This window comes from Pseudorasbora parva, chromosome 2 (assembly GCF_024679245.1).
Source record: "Pseudorasbora parva isolate DD20220531a chromosome 2, ASM2467924v1, whole genome shotgun sequence".
In the NCBI taxonomy this organism is placed as follows: domain Eukaryota; kingdom Metazoa; phylum Chordata; class Actinopteri; order Cypriniformes; family Gobionidae; genus Pseudorasbora; species Pseudorasbora parva.
The window spans coordinates 21,805,398-21,813,965 of record NC_090173.1 but is presented as its reverse complement, the minus strand read 5'-3'; the positions used below and the strand labels follow the sequence as shown (position 1 = coordinate 21,813,965).

The window sequence follows — 8,568 nt, the reverse complement described above, 5'->3', positions numbered from 1 at the left end:
GACTCATGGCTGTATTAGATCAAAAGGGTGCTTCTACTAAATACTGAGCAAAGGGTCTGAATACTTAGGACCATGTGATATTTCAGTTTTTCTTTTTTAATAAATCTGCAAAAATGTCACCAATTCTGTGTTTTTCTGTCAATATGGGGTGCTGTGTTTACATTAATGAGAAAAAAAATGAACTTAAATAATTTTAGCAAATGGCTGCAATATAACAAAAAGTGAAAAATGTAAGGGGGTCTATAAATACTTTCTGTACCCACTGCATAAACCATGCAGGTTTATATATTGGCATACATTATTGGTGATTATTTTAAAGATTTCTGAAAAGTTGTTTTATTTCTATTTTTATTAAAAATTAAATGTATGGTTTGGTTTGGACTATTTTAGGAATTAGACAATCATTTACAGTAACTTAAATGTACAGGCCTAAATTATGACAAAAAAATCCATTAAAAAGCACAACTTTGAGTGATTTCTCTTTAAGAGTGCATGTTGTAAGAGTTGCATGCTTGCAAAAGAAAAGTACTGTGTATCACAAGACGTTATATTAGTTTCAGATTTCCTTTTATCCATCTATTCTGCCCATCTTTCTATCAAGCATACAGTCTCTCTCTCCCTCTGTTTGTTCAGTGGTCCCTCTGTACCTTTCTGCCTTTGTCAGAGCTAATGTTCTCAAATGGAGGGAAATTAAAGCAGGGAAGCCATGCGTGTCGCACACTAACTCTTCCCCCTGCGGGCCTATTGGTTCCCAGCACGCATACTGATGAAGGCACATGGTTCCTAGCCTGCATCGCACCTCACACCTCTGAGGAACCAGCTCGCTCTACACAGTCACATGCATGAAATATACATGCAGAACAGAGAGGGAGAGACGACCTGAATGTATTGAGGTACTCATACATATGAATAAATGTACACACACAGCAGTATGTTCATAAAGAATGTCTGTTGCACATAAAATGCAACCTAAAACTTTAATATACACCTGCTCTGAATATCTTATTTAAACCTGTAAATAAAATTTGAGGATATATGGTCAGATGTTTTGATTTCAATGAAGCACAATATGCTGGAGAACATGATCGTCAGGTTTTACAAAAAATTGTGGAGTTCATACAGCTTGAGGACTGCTGACATTAAAACAATGGAAGGACAAACCATGTGTGTGTGTGTATGCATGTATGTGTATGTACATAGATGCAAGCACGCACGCACACACACACACACACACACACACACACAATATGCTTTCTATTTATTAACCTTTTTCTCCTCTACCTTCTCTTTACTTACATACAAATACAAAAACATACACTGAATGTGGAGCTACAGCGGGAGGTATGACAGTGTTGATTTGTGAGGTTTCCTGCTGCAGTGCTGTGAAGTTTGGGGACAAATCAATCTGATCCCTGCACAGACCTGTCTACCTCTACTATTGAAAAATGACCTCTCAGAACAGATCAACTGACATGGAGACAAGTTGTGTGTGCATGTGTGTGTACAGACAGTGTTGTGTGTGTACAGACAGAGTGTTGTGTGTGTGTGAGAGAGAGAGAGAGAGAGAGAGAGAGAGAGAGAGAGAGAGAGAGAGAGAGAGAGAGAGAGAGAGAGAGAGAGAGAGAGAGAGAGAGAGAGAGAGAGAGAGAGAGAGAGAGAGAGAGAGAGAGAGAGAGAGAGAGAGAGAGAATGTAAGATCTAAACAAGCATGTGTGGATGTTCAGGATAGCAGATGTTTCAGAACTACACAAAAATAGCCATCCACCTTTCAGAAACCCTTTCCATTGTAGGGTAGTAAAGTTATTTTGCATAGTTTTTTATTATTATTTTCTATGTTATTATTTTATTAAGCACTGTAATGTTAAATTGTCTTTAATGCTTTAAAAAATAGTGTTGTGAAATTAATTTAGAAAATTTACCCCTGACCTGTAAATAAATATCGTAATAAGTATGGTATGGTATGTTTTTATAGTCAGCATAGCTCCAGCTTCTACAACAGGCAACTTGTCTCACTAAAAGCCCCGATACACTCACAGTGAAGTTTTTCCTTTTTTTGATAAAACTAAAAAAAATTGAAAAGTTGAATACCTTGGTGGAAATATACTATTGGGAAACACCCAAACGCAGCCCACGCTTCATTGTCAATTGCACTCGTTCCTGTGAGGAGGAGAGGCCGGGGGAAACAACCCTCTCCAATATTTTAAATTTGGACAGCAGTAGCAACTTCAACAACTCGCTGTCTATTACATAAATTTCAGCGGCGTCTAGTGGTGAAAATGTAAATAGCAACCATCCACCCCTCCCTTTCAAAGCACATAGAGAAGCTACGGTGGCCGACACAGGACAAAGGTCATCGTCTGAGAAAGCAGAGAGTGACTGTATTGAAGTTTGTCTTTTTAGGGCTACTGTAGAAACACGACGGAGTAAAATGGTGACTTCACTGTAAGAAGACCCGCAGTGCATGTAGATAGATATGTATATACCACTTAAAATCGTTATTTTTTATTATATTGCATTTATGTCAATAGATCTCCATAAATACTACACACTGCACCTTTAAAGCATGCAGCTTTACATGATTAAACATGAAAAAAGTTAGAAAACTTTTGAAAAGGATGATACTGTACTTGCCTGTACTGTGTGTGTGTGTGTGTGTGTGTGTGTGTGTGTGTGTGTGTGTGTGTGTGTGTGTGTGTGTGTGTGTGTGTGTGTGTGTGTGTGTATATTATATATATATATATATATATATATATAATTTATTTATTGCAAGCGGTTCACATACTTTTTCTTGCAACTGTATTCCATAATCGCCACAAACCAATGGTAGTCTAAGGTGTTTACCAGCCGGAGTGAACTCCAAATTAACTTTGTTTTGGCCTGATTTTGTTCAAAAAGACATTACACCAGTTCATTCTTCCATTTCTTTTGTATATCAGGATCTTAAACCACACCCTGACAACATACAGTACAGAATCAACAAAGTAAAAAAAAACTACAAGACAAGAACACAAAATTATCAAACAGAATGCTGGTGTCTAACATGACACGGCATACCTTAAAAATAGCACTCATGGAGAGGGACACTAAAACTTAGTGAAGTGGCCCTTCTGTATTTGCACATAGACAACAACAATCTGTCTATATTAATCTGATTGATAAATCTGTTGGCATTAATCTTGGGAAAGGTCATATATAAAATGACTATTAATAAACAAAATAAAACATATCATCTATGCATAGCTTTCAATTGGTTTTAATGCCTTTAAATTACAATAATTTAGGTGTTTTCCAAGAAAATATGAATTTCATTAATCAGCAGTCTTTTAAAAACAGTAAAGATAGTGTCTAAGAAAAGCAAAACTGTTTCTTCTAAATTTCTTCTTTATATAACTGCGCACCCAAACACTTCAAAAACCAGGTCACTTCACGAACATCTCTGTATTAATAATTCATTTCTGATGCTGATCAACTAAAAACTAACAGACCTTCGACCCCTTAGGCCCTGCGCGAGCCTTAGTGCTAATCACAAACTTTGCCATAAAACTTTTTTGACTAGTCACCCGCTCTGTTCCCCTCCAGCGGCCCATGGCCGACCCTGCGGCTACACTTGTCCTCTCGGGCCGCCAGGGTCGGACATGTTGCTCCGGAGTGGGTCCAGTCGCCCGCCTCCCTGGTGCTCGGGTAATGGGCTGGCAGGAAACCGGCTTCCTCGGAGCGCTGGAGACACTGTAAAACGTTAATGGCTCACCGTGGGGATCCGCGGTTGAGCCGGGGCCCCCGAAACAACCCCATTATTCATTAGACGAGAACGTTATTTATTGCCTCCCGGCACAAACACAACAAGCCAATTAATAATTAAGCATTTCTATCCGCCTCTGTACCAGCTCGCGCAGATGAGGAGGACAGGAGATACGAACGCAAGCATGAGATATGGGCGGTCGTGAGCTGCATAACTTCAGCACTATTGAGGAAAATGGCAGTTAAGACCCAACCGTTGTCTGCAGAGACTCAGAGCCAAATCCAAACGAAGTGAAGTGGAACCGCTGCTTTGGCTTTTGTCCAAAATCTAGCGCTCAAAATCCAGCCTCCTGTACATTTAGTAATGAACATCAATAAATAACGTCAATATAAATATGATGAACATGGTGGTGGGATCTGAGGTTCTTTTTTCATGAACTACAAGTCTTTCTGATTAAAAGAAAACATTTTGTGTGTCCTGCATGGGCTTTGAATAGATGGAGAGTGTCATTTAACTCAGTTTAACCATCTAGGGAGATTTGGATGCCCAGAATAAAACTACATACATCTCTACACAGGTTTTACAAGATAACTCACATGAAGGGATACATGGGTGCATATGAAACATAGCATCAGGGAAATACAGAAACACAGAGCGGTCGTGTTGACACTGTGAGTGTCACAATACTAGTTAAAGGTCACAACTAAAGCGCATTAGTGTCCACAAAAAACTCAAATTGCAGACTGTCATCACATGGATTCAGTCAGATTTACTGAACAGAAAATATTTATGTGCCTGTCACTGCAGTTTTAACATGAAACTCAACCAACGTATTTTTCCTGAGTAATTCGCTGAGTAAATTTTTATTTTGCTTCATAAAACGTTATATTTAAAAAGATTGTGTAAATAAATGGTCTGTAGCGCATTTACAGCTGAGTTTACCTGTGATTTGCAGTGAAACAGACTTGTGTTTCACTACAAAGACCTAAATTTGTGCTAAACATCAATACACAATTCACACAGCTAATGTGAATACTCCAACTGCGTTCTTTGCTGCTAAGAAACAATCCTGCTAAGAAAAAACCCTTCAAACAAAATAAATGTGAAACATGTCCATGACCGATCTGTACACGCTCTTTATCACAACCTAACCCAAATCCTGTAGAGAAAAACCCTGCAAACCCCAACTTATTCAGTAGCTACATTTTTCTTAGCATGCTCCATTTACACATTCGCTAATAAAGGTGTGCATTTGATGTCTGTCTATTCACTAAATGGGCCATTTTACTTGCAAAGTTAAGACCTTCCACCCAAATATTTCATCAGTCTACTCTTACTGTAAGTGCATCAGCTGACCTGCATCTTCAACTCCAGTATTGATCGGCTGTAGGGAAGCTTCAGAGGAACGGCGGGTGTTTAGCCGAGACGTCGTCCTTTGAGCGGACCAAGGTCTGTCTCTGCTGTACCTCGGTCAACAGATTTCTGGATCAACTCCTTAACTGAAAAAGTTAACAATACAAAGTTAACAATAAAGCTGACCAGATTCTGAAGATAAGCTCAAACATAAATGGTGAATGTCTTAATACAGGAAAGTCCTTCCCTATTACAGGAATTTCCAAATAAAGTATTGTTTATATACTTTTATAATTACTTTCACTTGGCAAGGATGCATTAAATTGATCAAAAGTAACAGTGAAGACTTTTATAAAATTTACAAATTATTTCCTTTTTTTTTTTTTATAAATGCTGTTCTTTTGAACTTTCTGTTTACCAAGGAATCCTTAAAGGACAACTTTGGTGAAAAATGACCAAAAAATGACCAATCTGTAATTAACAGATGGTTACTGTGTAGATCATTCTCTGGGATGCGTTTTCATGAAAATCGAATGTAAAGATCTTTAAAAACAGATTAGCTTATAACGCTAGTCTATGGGGCACAGAGTAAGTAAAATTAAATTGCTAGTTGATAGCCTCACACTAACACGGTAGCATAATGAGGGACCCTACATCCAAACCGAAGCATTGAGAACTTTGTAAGTGTAAAACAGTTTAATAAGAAGATACTTTATAAACACAGTACATTACGCGTTTACAGACAGTAGTCATCTTGGAAAACAGTCTTGACCAGTCGAGCCACGAACGCTGTGCTAAGTGATGAACTGTGACTTGGAATCTCACATGGGAAACCTTCTTCCCTTGTAATTAGTCAACCATATATTTTAATAAACAGATATAATTCATGCATTTCCATGTAATTAGATTTCACAAACTTATCTCCTATTGATTAGCTCACTTAGCACAGCATTCGTGGCTCGGCTTTTCCTTCCCTTCACCTCTCTATTAATGTGATTGGACACAGAGCTCTGTGAACACCCAGACTCTTTTGCAATGACCTTTTGTGTCTTGCAAGGTGTCAATGGTCGTCTTTTGGACAACTGTCAAGTGAGCAGTCTTCCCCATGATTGTGTAGCCTACAGAACTAGACTGAGAGACCATTTAAAGGCCTTTGCAGGATTTTTGAGTTCATTAGCTGATTAGAGTGTGGCACCAGGTGTCTTCAATATTGAACCTTTTCATAATGTTCTAATTTTCTGAGATACTGAATTTGGGATTTTCCTTATTTGTCAGTTATAATCATCAAAATTAAAAGAAATCAACAATTGAAATATATCAGTCTGTAATAAATGAATATAATATACAAGTTTCACTTTTTGAATGGAATTAGTTAAATAAATCAACTTTTTGATCATATTCTAATGATATGACCAGCACCTGTATGTATGTATGTATGTATGTATGTATGTACTAGGGATGCCACAATACTCAATATAATATGGAATCGTTCAGTACGGCATTCACGGTTCAATAAGCATGTGAATTGCGTTGTGGTTTAATTAATCTTAATTTCAATTTCTCTCCCTTTAAAATATTTCTCTCAGTTTATTTTGGCTCTTTTTGAGTATGTCTGTGAGTCTACACGCTGATATGAGCAAATATCCAATCATATTATGCACTAAAGTTAGGGGGTGTTTAGCTGCGTTTTAAAGCCTTACCGGTTAAACAATTCATTTGCGTTTTACATGCGCCGAGCATGCGCGCCTGTCAAACACACGTGATTTCTTTAGTCTTACTGCGCTAATACTGTCAAATACACACAAGGTTAACATATATAAAAACAGTCGGCTATGTTTAAAGTGAAAGTAAAATCTGCGTGTCTGTATACGAGATGCGAGCAGGTCTTCAATTTACAACAGCGCAGCCTAGTGAACGCTTGTCCTTAAAGGGACATTAATGTGAATGTGTAGGTGAAATATTTCACCTCTAAAATTATGTTTAAAAAAACAGTGCTTTTTCACTGCTCTTGAATAAAAATAGTAGATTTTAATCAATGACGTATATTGAAGACTATGTAGTTTTACTTTTAGCCTACATTTATTCATTCAATTTCATACTTAAATGCTGCTGTACATCTCTGAGCTGCAACTGAAAAGCTTTATATTTATTTTATATTATACAATACACTGGGAATGAGTACAAGGGTTTTTTAAGTAAAGTTTAAGTTTACATTCACTCTTTGCCTAATATATCCCACCCACTTAGGTGCCGTTACGAAGAGATAAGCAGTGTTATTCACTTCACCTCATAATGTTATGCCTGACTTTTTTGGCTCTCAAGTACAATACTGAATATAATATTCAGTATTGTACTTAAAAGCCAAAAATTCATTTATCGAAGATACAAAGATACTTATTTATCAATAACTTTTTTATCACCGATACAAACAATTAAAAAAATGTCCCTTAAATACCACCTCAGCTCAAAAATCTTAAAGGTCCCATGGCCTGGATTGTTTTATTATTTTATAATGTTTCCTGGGGTGTACTTATATTGTCAGTATGGTTTTTACATCAAAAAATGTCATAATTTAGAAATAAAAGGCATTTTTTCTATACTGATATTAGCCCTCTGGCTTGAATGCTGCGTTTCAAGAGGCGTGTCTACCATAGACAGTAAAAGAAATGGACAGAGCTATCCCATTGCCTTCTACGGCGTTAAGTGATGTCAGTATAGGAGCACTCACTTCCTGATGGCTGAGCGAACTGCGCAGGCTCAGACTGAGCTTGACGACGTAGATGTGACGTGAGCCTCCTGTCTGACAGCTGTAGGTCTTCTAGTAGTTGTGGAAAGTGAAATCTGAATCCCGTTGTTTAAATATTTTCTCCCGTTGCTTTTGGCTCACTATGGGCTTCTCCCCATTCTTCCCCCTTGACTTTATCAGACTTTATGTCTCCAAGTCCCCCCGACTGTCTCATAGACAGTAAAAGATTGCCTGCGAGCGTCTCCTCAGGTCTATACGGTAATTTCTCAACTGTGCGACAGACTCGTGTTGGTTATGACGCAATAGTTAGCCTATTTTTACAAAAAACAGCTTCCGCGGGGCGATAGTGTAAGATACAAGGTAACGGAGCCTTTTACTCACTTAAAAATGTTGGGTTAAAAATAACCCAACACGTAACCCAACTGTGGGTTGGTATAGCACCTTCCCAACGTTGGGTTATTTTAACCCAATGCATTGGGTTACAAAACAGTTGGGTTAAAAGTAACCCAACAGTTGAGTTAAATTTTTATTTTTATTCAAGCCATTATTTTAATAAATAAAATACCCATTGTTTTCAAATACAGATTTTTTTATTTGTATAAAACAATACATGTGCTTTAAAATATATATTTTAAATGTCAAACTAAATATTGGGGAGTAAATATTTATTGTAAATATACATAAATGTGTAAATATTAAATTCAAAATACACAGTACACATAATACACAA

General features: G+C 37.3%; 1 long non-coding RNA gene across 2 annotated transcripts in view; it reads right to left on the bottom strand.

The window, feature by feature from the left end:
- LOC137094600 (uncharacterized) overlaps positions 1-8,568 on the bottom strand; it is a 305,846-nt gene that overhangs the window by 257,847 nt on the left and 39,431 nt on the right. For both annotated transcript variants that reach the window (XR_010908687.1, XR_010908686.1), the window contains one exon: positions 5,096-5,238. This is a non-coding gene — a long non-coding RNA (uncharacterized lncRNA). The remainder of the gene's footprint in view (positions 1-5,095; positions 5,239-8,568) is intronic.